The 15,616-nt window shown below is 38.0% G+C and overlaps 1 protein-coding gene across 3 annotated transcripts in view; it reads right to left on the bottom strand.

Annotated features, from left to right (window-relative positions):
• Positions 1 to 15,616, bottom strand: part of ZNF609 (zinc finger protein 609) — a 210,248-nt gene that overhangs the window by 10,891 nt on the left and 183,741 nt on the right. The gene's annotated exons all lie outside the window — the stretch shown is intronic.

Below are 15,616 nucleotides of genomic sequence, written 5' to 3' on the forward strand. Positions count from 1 at the left end.
TCAAATGGTAGCAATATACAATGTTCTGTACACTTTTTTCATATATATGAAATCTAAATACTTTTTGAATCATTCTCTATCAGTACACATAGAACTACTTCACTCTTTCCAATGGCTGCATTTGAATGATTGCAAATCATGCCACAGTTTATTTAATCAGTCCCCTGTTGACAGACATTTAGGCTGTTTCACTATTTTGTTATTACAAATAATGCAAAAATAACCCCGTACAAATGCATACTTACACGAGTATGTCTCTAAGATGTAATTCCTGTAAGTAAAATTAATCATGGAGCACTTAAATAAATTTTTAAAAATCCAAATATATTTATTTTGAGAGAGACAGAGTGTGAGCAGGGGAGGGGCAGAGACTCCCAAGCAGGCTCCCTGTCAGCACAGAGCCCGACGTGGGGCTTGAACTGATGAAACTGTGGGATCATGACCTGAGCTGAAATCAAGAGTTGGACACTCAACTGAGACACCCAGGTGCCCCTGTATTTGGATTTTTGATAAACACTGCCGAACTGCAAAGAAGATTCACCTATTTATACACTCATCAGCAGTGCACGGTAACACCAGCTGTCTTTTTCCTTTGGCAACACAGTGTTCTCAAACTTGTTGATCTTTGCCAACCTGACAGGAGAAAAACAGTGTTTTATGTAGTTTTAATGAAATGTTTCCTATGATGAGTCTGTGTATCATTTCATTTTAAGACATCATTATGAAATGTATTTCCTTTCTAGTGAATTGTCTCTTTATATGCTTTCCTCATTTTTCTACTGAATTATACAGTCTTTTTCTTATTTGTAACTCTTAATACACCAGAGTGAGCCTTTGTCTGTTGTACAAATCAGGTATTCCCCCCTGGTTTGTCATTTGCTAATGGTGGTTAAGGCTATGCAGAAATTATTTACCTTTTTTTAAAGTAATCTCTATACCCAATGTGGGGCTCAAACTCATGACCCTGAGATCAAGAGTCACATGCTTTTCCAACTGAGCCAGTCAGATGCCTTGAAATGATTTACTTTTGTTTTTACATTTATCAATCTTTTATGGCTTCAGAGTTTTCTTGTCATATTTCAAAAGGCTTTCCTCAGGGCGCCTGGGTGGCTCAGTCGGTTGAGCGTCCGACTTCAGCTCAGGTCATGATCTCGCCTTACAGGAGTTTGAGCCCCGCGTTGGGCTCTGGGCTGATGGCCCAGAGCCTGGAGCCTGCTTCCGATTCTGTGTCTGCCTCTCTCTCTGCTCCTCCCCCGTTCATGCTCTGTCTCTGTCTCAAAAATAAATAAACGTTAAAAAAAAAAAAGTTAAAAAAAAAAGTTTATTTATTTAGAGAGAGGGAGATGGCCAGTGCGTGGGGAAGGGGCAGAGGGAGAGTATTCCAAGCAGGCTCCACAGTGTCAGATGGAGCATGATGAGGGGCTTGAACTCACAAACCATAAGATCAGGACCTGAGCCGAAATCAAGGGTCAGATGCTTAACGACTGAGCCACCCAGGCGCCCCTCACAAAAAATTTTTTTAACGTTTTTATTTTTTGAGAGAGCGAGAGAGTGAGAGCAGGGAAAGGGCAGAGAGAGGAGGAGACACAGAATCTGAAGCAGGCTCCAGGCTCTGAGCTGTCATGACAGCACAGAGCCCAATTCAGGACTTGAACCCACGGACTGCAAGATCATGACCTGAGCAGAAGTGGGATGCTTACCGACTGAGCCACCCAGGTGCCTGGTTTTTACATTTTTAGTAATAGAAAAAATGAAAAGGATACTATTATTTTATGTTATGTGATATCATATGAAATTCAAATATCATTACCCATGAATAAAGTTTTATTGGAACATAGCCACAGTTACTATTCATGCCTGATTTCACACTACAAGGCAAGATTGAGTATGCAACAGAGAGGCTGTACGGTCTGCAAAGCCCAAAATATTTACTACCTGGCCTTTTATGGAATGAGTTTGCCAACCCATTGGAGTCATTCAAGTCAAAACAGTTTCTAGTCTCCCTGGTGATTTCTATTTTTTTTTTTTATTAAAATGTTTTTTATTTATTTCTTGAGACAGAGAAAGTGTGTGCGCAAGTAAGGGAGGGGCAGAGAGAGAGGGGGACAGAGGATCCTAAGCGGACTCCATGCTGACAGCAGAGAGCCTGCTGTGGGGCTTGAACTCACGAACTGAGAGATCATGACCTGAGCTTAAGTTGGACACTTAACCAATTGAGCCACCCAGGCGCCCCTAGTAATTTCTTTTTTGATCCTGGGTTATTTAGAAAAGTGTTGTCAAAGTTTCAACTCTCTGGGATTTTCCAGATATCTTTTTGTTATTTATTTCTAATATAATTTGTGGCAGAGAACATACTCTATGACTTCAATCCTTCCAAACTTATTGAGAATTAATTTATAGTCTGAAATATGATCTATCTTGAAGAACATTCCATGGGCACCTGAAAAGAATTATTTTAAAATGTATACTCTGCAGCTTTTGGTGTTCTATAAATGACTGATAATGTTATTCAAATCTATATTGCTACTAATTTTCTGCTTTCTTATCAATTATTTGTCCCTTGTTCTTGCTTACTGGAAATCCTATTTCTCTAGAAAGTTGGACCTTCTAGATTAATCATCTTTTTTATGTTTTCACTATTTTCCATTCCTTTATCTGTCTTCCATTCCTTTGTCTATATTCTAAGGGATTTCCTTCATTTTCTAAATTATATACTGAAATTTCCATTTTTACTACTGTAGCTTTAAGTTTAAAAAAGGCATCCTATTGTTTCATGGATGCAGTATCTTATCTCTCTGAAGATATTTAATTACACAACACAGGTTTGAAGTGTGCAGGTCAGCTTCTATCTGGATTTTTAAAAATAAATACAGCACATTACTGTAAATGTTTCTCTTCCTTATTTGTAAAAATAAATTCTAGTATAATTAACATACTGTGTTATATTAGTTTCAAGTGTCCGATATAGTGATTCAACAAATCTATCCCTTACTCAGTACTCACCATGATAAGGGTACTCCTTATTTCTTAGCTCTCTTTCCTCCCAACCTCAGACAAAAACAAACAACTAAAAAAAACAAGCTTTTGTTTTTTCAGGTCTCTTAAATCAGTACTTGTGCATCTGCTGTCTAGTTTCCAAAGTTCTACTGATTATAACTGCTTGCAAGTAGTCTTGGTCTGTTTTTAAAGAAACCTGTGTGTTATATCTTAAAAACAAAACTCCTTTACTGACATTTGAATGAATTATAAAGGGAGAAAGTGGGGAGGTAAATATGTACTTTCAATCTACCATGTTTAACCAAAATAATGCATTTACTTTTATTTATCTGGTATATTTCAAACGTACAACCTACCTCAACAATTAGGTTTCTAATTAGAATCTAGTTCAGGAAAATTATCACCTATTATTTATTCATTTATTGTCTCTCTGCCCTTCTTTCAATCTTTTTTATTCCCTAGGACTCCTATCTGATATGTTAGAGACTCTCAAGCCATTATCTCTCCATCTGAGTTGATCTGTGTTTGATTCTTCCAATTTATAATTTGTTCTAGAATTTATCTAAGGTATTGACTTAAAAGGAATTTCAATGGCTATAGTATATAATTATATTTCAAAGACTGTTTATCATTTCAAAAATTTTAAACTGGTTATTTTCTCATATCCACATGACATTATTTAATTTCTGGCTCTTTGGTTCATAGTTTTAAAAAAAATGTTCATTTATTTTTGAGAGACAGAGAGAGAGAGAGAGTGGGGGAGGGGGGCAGAGAGAGAGAGGTAGACAGAGGATCCCAAGAGGGCTCTGCGCTGACAGCTGAGAGCCTAGAGCCTGCTTTGGATTCTGTATTTCCCTCTCTCTTTGCCCCTCCCCTGATCATGCTCTCTCTTTCTTTCTCAAAAATAAATAAACATAAAGAAAATTAAAAAAAAATAAGTTTATTTATTTTGAGAGTGAGAGTGAGAGAGAGAGCAAGTGTGTAGGGGCATAAAGAGAAGGGAGAGAGAGAATCCCAAGCAGGCTCCGCACCATCAGTGCTTAAACTCACAAACTGTGAGACCATGTGACCTGAGCCGAAATCAAGAGTCAGACGCCCAACCGACTGAGCCACCCAGGTGTCCTCATAATTTTATTTTTAATAGACATTATTATTCTGTTTCTTTTTAGGAATTCTAACCAGACTCCTTACAGAGTCTCTGTAAATGTTTGCACCATGCATTAATTTCATTCATTCAATTCCTGGTGGTTAAAACTTTAAAATTAATTTTTATATTTTGAGATAGAGATTCACATACAGTTGTAAGAAATAATAGAAACCCCATTGTACCCTTTAGTCAGTTTCCCCCTATTGGTAACGTCTTGCAAAAAAAAATACCGCAGTATTATATCTCAACCAGAATCTGACATTGACACAATGAAGATACAAAATATGTCCATCAACACAAGGATACCTCATATTGCCCTTTTACAACTTCAGTCACTTCCCTCTTACACTCATCCCTCCTTAATTCCTGCAGCTACTAATCTGTTATTCATTTCTGGAAGCATACAGCATATAACCCTTTGGGACTGTTTTTCTCCCTTTACCAGCATATAATTATCTGGAGATTCATCCAAGTTGTTGCATGTCTCAACAGTTCAGTCTTTCTTATTGGTGAGTGAGGGACCGATTTGTTTTACCATTCATCTGCTGGGTGTGAAAGACATCAGGGTTGTTTCCAGGGTTTGGCTATTATGAATTAAGCTGCTATAAACATTTGAGTACAGGTTTTCAGTGAACATGACTTTTCATCTCTCCAAAATAAATACTCAGGAGTGCAATTACTAGATCATATTGTAGTTGCATATTTAGTTTTTTTAAGAAACTGCCAAACTGTTTTCCAGAGTAGCTGTGCCTTTTTCCCTTTTACATTCTCACCAGCAATGCATGAGAGATCCAGTTTCATTGTATCCTTGCCAGTATTTGGCATTAAATTTTAATTCTAGCCATTCTAACAGTTATGTAGTAGTGTCTCATATTGTAATGGTTTTTTTTTTTTAATTTAACTTTTTAAATTTACATCCGAATTAGTTGGTGTATAGTGCAACAATGATTTCAGGAGTAGATTCCTTAATGCCCCTTACCCATTTAGCCCATCTTCCCTCCCACACCCCCTCCAATAACCCTCTGTTTGGTCTCCATATTTATGAGTCTCTTCTGTTTTGTCCCCCTCCCTGTTTTTATATTATTTTTGTTTCCCTTCCCTTATGTTCATCTGTTTTGTCTCTTAAAGTCCTCATATGAGTGAAGCCATATGATATTTGTCTTTCTCTAATTTCGCTTAGCATAATACCCGTGAGTCCCATCCACATACTTGCAAATGGCAAGATTTCATTCTTTTTGATTGCTGAGTAATACTCCATTGTGTGTGTGTATATTTATATATATATACCGCATCTTCTTTATCCATTCATCCATCGATGGGCATTTGGGCTCTTTCCATACTTTGGCTGTTGTTGATAGTACTGCTATAAACATGGGGGTGCATGTGTCCCTTCAAAACAGCACACCTGTATCCCTTGGATAAATACTTAGTAGTGCAATTGCTGGGTGGTAGGGTAGTTCTATTTTTAGTTTTTTGAGGAACCTCCGTACTGTTTTCCAGAGTGGCTGCACCAGCTTGCATTCCCATCATATTGTAGTTTTGATTCGCATTTCTCTAATGACTAATGATGTCAAACATGTTTCATGTGCTTATTTGCCATCTGCATTATCCTCTTTGGTGAAATGTCTGTTCATGTCTTTAGCCCATTTTCTGACTGGATTGTTTTCTACTGTTGAGTTTTGAGAGTTCTTTATATATTCTAGATACTAGTCCTTTGCTGGGTATTTTCATCCATTCTGTAGCTTGACTTTTCACATCTTAATGGGGTCTTTCAAAGAACAAACATTTTTAATTTTGATGAGATATAATTTATCCTTTTTCCCTTTTATGGATTGTATTTTTGTCAAATCTAAGAACTCTTTGCCTACTGAAGATTTTCTTCTAGGTTTTTCTGTTTAAGTCCTTGATCCATTTAGAGTTAGTTTTTGTGTAAGATTCTCTTCCTTTGTTTTGTCCCATGATGTCCACTTGTTCCAACATCAGCTGTTGAAAAGGTTATCTTTCCCATCCCAAGAACTGCTTTTGCACCTTTGCCAAAATCAGCTGGGTATATTTATGTATCTATTCTGGGCTCTCTGTTCTGTTCCATTGGTCTGTGTCTATCCCTCTGCCAGTATCAGTCTTGATTACTGTGGCTATGAATCTTGAGATCAGGCAGTCTGATTCCTCCCACTTTTTCCTTCTTTTTCAAAACTGTTTTAGCTTATTTTAGTTTGTCTGGCCTTCCCATATAAATTTTAGAATAATCTTGTCTATACAAAATATCTTGCTGGAATTTTGACAGGAATTACATTAAATCTGTGTATCAATTTGGGGAAAACTGACATCTCTACTATGTACTCCCCATTTATTTAGATCTTCTTTGATTTCTTTCATCAGCATTGTGCAGTTTCAGCATACAAATCTTGTAGATATGTTGTTAGATTTACATCTAAGGATTTCACTTTTCTGAGCTATTGTAAGTGGTATTGTATTTTTAATTTGTGTTCATGTGTTTATAGCTAGTATATAGTAGACACAGAATTGATTTTTTGTTTATCCTATATTCTACAACCTAGTTAAACTCATTCATTAGTTTTAAGACTTTTTGTATACTCACTGAGATTTTCTATTTAGACAACTATGTAATTTGTAAACAAGTACACTTGTATTTCTTCCTTTCTGATCTGTATACCTTTTATTTCCTTTTCCTGCGTTATTGCACTAGCTAGAACTTCCAACACTATGTTGAATAAGGGTACTGACAGCAGACATCCTTGCTTTGTTCCTGTTCTTACTGGGGTAAGCATTCAGTCTTTCATCATTAAATATAATGTTTGACTCCATGCTGAGGATATACAAGGCAAAAAGAAAACCCAGGGAATTTACCACCATGTTGTTCCTCAGGACTTGAGGTCCCCAGACAGTCTGCTTCTTCTCCCCACCTTCACAACCTTGTTATATTTGTTTTATATATAATGTATAGGGTTTTCAGTTGTATTTAGTGGGAGAAATAAGGAAAAGTATGTCTACGCCATCTCCCAAAGTTGAAGTCCTGGTTAATTTCTGTTTGTTATCTTTCTTAGCATTAGATTTTTATTATATAAAATTATACTTTGCAGACTCTTTTTAAGTGGGATGTTTTTGTTACTAATTACCTCTCTTCTCTGTTTAAAAGTTTGCAATTTCTTCCATCTAGTCCCCTAAAGACCTAGTCTGAACAGGTCTTTTAATGGCTTGTGCCATTAGAAGAAATTTAGGATATCATAGTTCTAATTACTGAACCAGCAGGCAGTTTGCCATACTTCTTCACAACTCCTTAGGCTTCTTTCCTCCCCCACTCAATTAACTTTTTAAAGCCTCCTTTCATGAGGCTGGTTGGGGTTTGGCATCTCACTCCCCTGGCTTCAAGTTCTATCTCTTTATGGGGCATTTTAGTATCTAGTTCTTGCTGAAAAACTTGTCTCTCAGACACCATTCTCTGTTCCTCAATCTGGAGGCCCCAGGTCCAAAGTTTCAGCTTTACCCAGTGACTTGAATCTCTTCTGTTTTTGTTGTTTGTGAGCCCAAATATGTTGATTTTCACTTTATATATTTTACTTCTTGCTATATGTCTGGAACACAAGGGATATATCAAAAGTGTGAACATAGTAAATCACCTTGATTGGAAATCCCAGAGCACAGGGGTGCCTTGCTGGTTCAGTCAGAAGAGCATGAAGCTTGATCTCAGGGTTATGAGTTTGAACCCCATATTGGGTATAGAGTTTACTTAAAAATAAAATCTTAAAAAAAGAAAAAAAAAGGGAACTCCCAATCCACATTTTCTATGTAATACAGCTGCAGAATAAGTCTGGGGACTGTAGAAGCGGCCTTTTGTCTTTGGTCATATACTCATAAAATATTATTTCATCTAGCACTCCCAGGGCCTATCTGTAGTAATTCACCTATATTCATTTTCTTCTTTTATGTGGAATGCTGTCTAAAGATCAATGGACTTGGAATCAGAAAGCCTCAGTCCATATCCTCACTCTGTTACAGTACAATCTTGAACAAGTCACTTAACCTCTATGACTCTCAGACTTTTAATCAATACTCTAGGATTAAAACAAATAAATAATAAGATTATTAAACTAGTTATTATATAACTAGCCACATAGCCTTTCAATAATTCAAAGAGAGTGCTTTAGACAAAACCATAGAGCATCAATACTTGAGCCCTAAACTCTTGAGCATGGCTTTAAATAAGATCTTATTTAGTCCCTGTTTTCTTTCAAATCTGATTTTAGGATGCTTGATCATAAAAACAGATCAGACAAGGGAGTTAGAAGAAGGAAAAGGAAAAAAAAAAAAAAAAAAAAGGATTGCCCTACTAGAAAGTTTCACTAATGAAATCAGGGTAGGAAAGAATTTTGGTTTAGCCAATTCTAATTCAAACATTTATTGCACATCTATTATGTGCTAGGTGCTTTCATACTCATTATCTTATCAAATATTCACAGCCTTGTTCACTTTTTGAACGAGGCAGGCAACAGAGAGAAAGCACAATCCTTCCAATAATCCTGGCAATATAGGGATTATTATAGCTACTTTGCAAACAAGGAAATGAGAGCCCAGAAAAGTAGTATTTTTTTTTTTAAGTTCATTTACTTATTTTGAGAGAGGGAGAGCATGAAGGAGTACGCAGGCGAGGGGCAGAGAGAGAGGAAGAGAGAGAATCCCAGGTAGGCTCCACATTGTCAGCACAGAGCCTGATACGGGACTCGATCCTAAGAACCATGAGATCATGATCTGAGCCAAAATCAAGTCAGACACTTAACTGACTGAGCCACCCAGGCACCCCAAAGTTAAGTAATTTATCAAAGATCTCATTATTTATTAGTGGTCAAGGCATTACACAGCTATCTGTAATGGATTTTGATTCTTTTTACATAATTTCCTTAAAATGTCCCTTTATCTTCATCTTAAACAAAAGACACATACAGGATTGCAGGGGGGCATTCAGAGAGGAAAAGGACAGAATTTCTATTTCTTTCCAAGGGCTCTGGCATCTTAAGGGAAATGGCAAACCTCCTAAGAAAGCAATTAGGCTAAATTCTCTCTGGCCATTAGCAAAGTGAATTCAAATGGATGTCTCCTTCTAGTGATGGGTTGCTCTGATTACTGCATTACCAATTTGAATAGGAAAAGAGTCCATTTATTTCTAGACAACGTAAGGCTTAGAGATAGGCACCTCATTAATAAGGGCAGATGAGCACAGCTGTATATAGAGAGCAGACATACAATTAGAAGATGAATGTTATTCCTACTCTTGAAACAGCTGGGCAGGAACACATGTTTATAAATCTGTCTTCTTCCTCTGGTATAATCTGCAAACCTTAGCAATAATGAATGAGCTGAAAAGAAGACAGGTCAGACAGAGGGCTGGAAACAGGAGAGGGGAAGTGGAAAAATTCTAATATGGAAAAACAAAATGGAGGCTTGTTTAAATGTCAAAGCAAACACATTTTTCTGAAGTGTAACTCTCTTCCTACAAGGTTCTGAGTTGAGACAGCTGGAAGAAATAAGAGGACAGGAAGGAAAAGCAGAAAATAACACTTAACAGACTTAGTTTCTCTATTAGGGCAGCAAGTACGCTAAAGAGAAAAACTGGTTTTCATTTTAGAAACACTTTTTTTTTTTAAAGAAACAAGATCATTACTTTATTTAGTCTTTTTTTTTTTTTCTTTTTAAGTAATCTCTATACCCCACATGGGGCTTGAACTCACAACTCTGAGATCAAGAGTCATATGCTTCACAAACTGAGCCAGCCAGGTGCTCCTGAAAGCTTCCTATTTTAAATCAGTGTTCACAAAATAAGAAAAAGCTTGGCATATTTGAAGATAATAATGCTAAAATTAGTAATAATAAATACTGCTTTGTTTCTCTGGGGTGGTTATTTTCATATTTACCAAGGGTCCCAGAGACATAATCTCATTAAGCATTGCATTTTCGAGTGCTGAGTATTCTCCCTTCTTACAGGTGATCAATACTGGAGCAAAGTAAAGGGAAAATGACTTAAGTATGAGGTAGCAGACAGGTTCCCCCAAGTGTCACTCCCCCAAGTGTAGTGTTAAGAAAAAACTCAATCCCAAAGCAGCACTGCTTTGTTTCAGAGGACAATTCAAAGCCTCAAAACAGTTGTGCAGCCAAGACCGATCCAAGCACAATAGTGGGATACCTCCAGGCCCCTCATTTTTACCACTTCTGCTAGCACCTTCTTTCTCTCAGGGATCTAGTATCTCCAGGCTCAGGTGACCACTCTCTGAAACACTTCCTCCACTTGGCTTCCAGGACAAGGACACCACACTCTCTAGGTCTCCCTCTTACCTTTCTGGTCACTCCTTCTCAGTACCTTTTGTTCTTCATCTCTAACTGATGACTCTCAAACTTCTCTGTTCAGCGCAACCTGTTCCCTGAACTCCAGATTCATGTATCTAATTGAAAATTTGACATTTCCATATGATATCTACATAGAGATCTCAAGCCTAACATCACCCAAACTGAGCTTATATCCACTCTGCCCTCGAGCCCCTGTCCCCAACCAACTTGCTGTGAATTTTCCCTAGTTCAGGTAATGGCATCTCCAATCCTTTCAGGTGCTTAGGTAAAAAATCTTGGAAGTTTTACTTGATTCCTCTCTCATGCCCCACAACTTACAGTCAGTAAAGCTTGTTAGCTCAACCTTCAAAATACACGCAGATTTTGACCATATCTGACAACCTCCACTTCTGCTCCAAGCACTCCTTAAGTTATAGCAACAGCTTCCTAACTCACTTTCGTCCTTCTCCCTCTCTGACCTATTCTCAACACAGGAACCAGAGAGATCTGTTAAAACCCAAGTTGTATCCTATCATTCTCTTCTGCTCTAGCACAGTGACCTACTTGTTCCTTGAAAACAACAGGGATGTTCCCATCTCAGGGCCTCCAAACTAGCCATACAATTTACCTATAACATTCTACCCTTCATCCCCCATATTTTTAAAACCTCCTCTCCTTTTACTTCTTTCCAATCTTTGCTCAAAAGTCATCTCAGTGAGGCCATCTCTAATTCCTACCCCCTCACTTACATACTCCCTACTTCCCTTTCCTACTTATTCTCTCTTGCTCCAAAATATTTACCCATATGTAACATAGAAGAAATTCTATTTATTTATCTTTAGTGTCTGTTCAGTCCTATTAGAATAGAAGCTCTATGAAGGCAAGGATTTTTGTCAGTTTTTTTCACTCCTGTAACTACTAGAAGCATATACAGCAGGTGCACCTGGGTGGCTCAAGTAGGTTAGGGGTCTGACTCTTGATCTTGGTTCAGATCATAATCTCACGGTTTGTGAGTTTCAGCCCTGTGTCAGGCTCTGCATTGTCAGTGAAGAGCCTGCTTGGAATTCTCTCTCTCCCTCTGTCACTCCCCCGTCTCTCTCCCTCAAAATAAATAAATAAACTTAAAAAAAGAGCATATATGGCAAATAGCAGGTGCTCAGTTAACATTTACTGAATGAATAAATGTTTCCTACTTCTCTACAGAAACACTCTGTTCAAGGGAAAAAAACCAAGTAGTTCCATCCTTATACATACTGGAGCTAAGGAGTTTTTGCTTCGTTTTTAAAAAAACATTTTCTGTAATTAAAACAATTTTTTTTAAATGTTTATTCATTTTTTGAGAGGGAGATAGGGCATGAGTGGGGGAGGGGCAGAGAGAGAGAGGGAGACACAGAATCCAAAGCAGGGTCCAAGCTGTCAGCACAGAGCCTGATGCGGGGCTTGAACTCATGAACCATGAGATCATGACCTGGCTGAAGTCAGACGCTTAACCGACAGCCACTGAGGCTTTTTTTTTTTTTTTTTTTTTTTTAAGTTTTATTTAAGTAATGTTTACACCCAATGTGGGGATTGAACTCATGGCCCTGAGATCAAGTCGTGTGTTCCTCCAACTGAGCCATCGAGGCTTCCCTAAGGAGTCTTATTAGTGTTTGAATAATGGTTTATTTTGTGGGTTGAGTAAACATCTACTTCACCCAACTGAGGCAATAAGTAGTAGTATAACTCTGGTTAAGCTATTTTATCTTCCTGGGTTTCAGTTTCCTCATCTGTAAAATGAGAGAGTTGGACTAGATGAACTTCAAGCCCCCTTCCAACTCTAAAATTCTGTGATTCTATGAAATGCTGTGAAACACAAGCACTAAAAAGTATAAATGAGTGATAAAATGCTATTTCCCATGGAATTTTAACAATGATCAAAGGGACTTAAGCTAAAGAAAATATAAGGCCTGAAGTATAAGGCATGTCATTTTAGACACTATTTACCTGTTGGAAAATTTTTTTACCTAAGTAGGAGTATAAACTGTCAAAAGCCCTCTGGAAAACTGGGGTGCATGGGTGGCTCGGTTGGTTAAGCATCCCACGGTTTGTGGGATTGAGCCCTGCATCGGGCTCTGCACTGGGTGTGGAACCTACTTAAGGTTCTCTCTCTCCCTCTCCTTCTGCCCCTCTCCCTGCTTGTGTGCTCTCTGTAAAAAAAAAAAAAAAAAAAAAAAAAAAAAAAAAAAAAAAAAAAAAAGCACTCTGAAGAACTATTTTATTTCTACCAAAACTCATGTATTTGTAAGCAGATCCCCAAAAGCTGATCATACATCTACCATATGACCCAGCAAGTCTTAAAAATAAGAGGCCCCTGCGTGGCTCAGTTGGTTAAATGTCCAACCTCAGCTCAGGTCATGATCTCACAGTTCATGAGTTCAAGCCCCGTGTCAGGCTCTGTGCTGACAGCTCAGAGCCTGGAGCCTGCTTTGGATTCTGTGTCTCCCTCTCTCTCTGCCCTTCCCCTGCTCATGCTCTGTCTCTCTCTCGGGGGGGAAAAAAAAGAGCTTATATCCAACAAAAGACATGTAAAAGAATCTTTATAGCACCTTCATTCATAGTAGCCCCCAAAGGAAAGCAACTCAAATGTCCATAAAGGATAGAATGGATAAATAAATTATGGTATATTCACAACGTAATACTATAGAGCACTGAAGAATCAACAATTGTTACACACTATAGCACACATAAATCTCACAGACCTAATGTTGAGTGAAATAAGTCAGACAAATGAGTTCATACCATGAGATCACATTTCAAAATAGGCAAATTCATCTATGATAAAAATCAGAATGGTGGCTACCTTTTAGGGTGGTTCTGACTGGAGAGGGCATGATACTGATAATGTTCTAATTATGGATCTAAGTAGTGGTCACCAAGTTATATACATATGTAAAAATTCATCAAACAATGTACTTAACACTTGTGCATTTTATTTATGTTATACTTCAATAAGATATTAAAGTGATCTACAGCAGGCAGTGGGTTCTCAGTAGCATTCTCCTTTAGCCAAGAGTTAAAATTTCTCTGAAATGTAGTGACCAACTCAATTACTAAACTTCCACAAAGAAAGTCCACCTCCCCTGAGATGAATCAACCAATAATTATTAGGCATCAACATGTGCCAGGGGATTGTGTCAGGCACAAAGTGTAAATAATGTAGGGGCTCCTGGGTGGCTCAGTCGGTTAAGTGTCTGACTTCTTGCTCTTGACCCAGGTTATGATCTCATGCTTTGCGAGTTTGAGCCCCATGTCAGGCACTGCACTGATGGTGCAGAGCCTGCTTGGGATTCTGTCTCTCCTTCTCTCTGCCCTCTGCTTGTTCTCTCTCCCTTTCTCTCAAAATAAATAAATAAACTTAAAGTATGTAATGCTTTCTTTATTGCCAATATTGCTCCACAATTTTTGCAGCAATTTTTAAGAAATATAAATATAAAGAGATAGTTAAATTGTCAAATCTTTAAACTTTTTCTACTGTTAATATGCCTACAAAGGGAAGTGGCCACACTCATACACTGCTAATGGGCATATATAGTTGGTTCAACCTCTGGTGGCAATCTGGCATTACTTTTCTTAAAAAGCACATACTCTTTGACCCAACAAATCCTGCAGTCAAGATTGCAGGTGTTTACCTATAAATATTCTCAGTGTAAAATGTTCTCAGTGTAAAACAAGGTATTTGCTGCAGCAGTGTTTAACAGCAAAAGATGGGAACTAAACTAAATGCCCTTCAAAAAGGGAACAATTAAATACATTTTCGTACATCCACATAACAGAATACTATGTAGCTGTTAAAAAGAACTGGAATAAGCAACTAGAAATAAACTGCTATGGAACAAATTCTGAGATATACAGGCTGAGTAAAAAAGAAACAGTTTTTTGGGGGTGCCTGGGTGGCTCAGTCAGTTGAGCGTCTGACTTCAGCTCAAGTCATGATCTCACGGTTTGTGGGTTCGAGCCCCATGTTGGGCTCTGTGCTAACAGCTCAGAGTCTGGAACCTGCTTCAGATTCTGTGTCTCCCTTTCTCTCTGCCCCTCTCATGCTTGTGCTTTCTTTCAAACAAACATTAAAAAAAAAATTAAAAGAAACACGTTTTATAGAACAGTAACCACAGTAGGTTACCATTTGTGTGGGGAAAAAAAATACATAAATTTGTATTTATAAGTGCGTAGAAGGTGTCTGGAAATAGCAGTATTATTCTCCAGGGAGAGAAACTGGGTGGCTGGGATTCCGATAAAGGAAACTTGTTTTTCACTGTATAGTCATTTACCTTTGAATTTTGCATATGTATGTCTTATGTATTAAAAAAATAGTTACTAATTTTGGTAGAGGAGTATTTTAAAGATGTCTTACAATTTTTCCTTTTAGGCAAATGTGTAGGCAATACTGGACTTGAAAAGGGCATATGAGTGGCAGGATAGACACTGTCTCTGCAACTTTGTCTCATTTCCTCTAAATGGCCAACTTCTCTTTACCCAATTCAGAGTATCACAGTGATTATGGCAGTCTTAAAATATGTCCACAAATTCTTTGATATTCCTCCCTTCAAGGGAGGCCTAATTCCCCTCACGTTGTGTGGGTTGTACTTAGCAACTTACTTCTAATAAACCGAATGTGGTGGAAGCAATGTACAACCTACACTAGGTGATAAAAGGGATCGTGGGCTCCTCTTTGCTTTTTCTCTTGGATTACTTCTCTTGGGAAGCCAGCTGCTGTGATGTGAGGACACTCAAGCAGGCCACCCTATGGAGAGGTCGATGAGACTAGAAACTGAAGCCTCCTGCTAACAGCCATGTGAGTGAGTCAACTTGGAAGGAGATCCTCCAGGATTGGTTAGATAAGCTTTCAGATAATGGCAGCCCCAGGTGACATCTGGCTTGCAACCTCATGAGAGACCCTGAGACAGAACCAGCCACCTAAGCCATTCCTGAACTCTTGATCCAAAGAAACTATATGAGATACTATTTATTGTTTTGGACAGCTATGCTTTGGGGGTAATTTGTTACTTTACACTAGATAACCTAGCACTGTCTTACCCTGAGTAGACCAAGAATTCACTTAACTTACTGATTACTTCCTGGAGCAAATATTTACTGAGC

This window comes from Panthera onca, chromosome B3 (genome assembly GCF_046562875.1).
Source record: "Panthera onca isolate mPanOnc1 chromosome B3, mPanOnc1 haplotype 2, whole genome shotgun sequence".
Lineage (NCBI taxonomy): Eukaryota > Metazoa > Chordata > Mammalia > Carnivora > Felidae > Panthera > Panthera onca.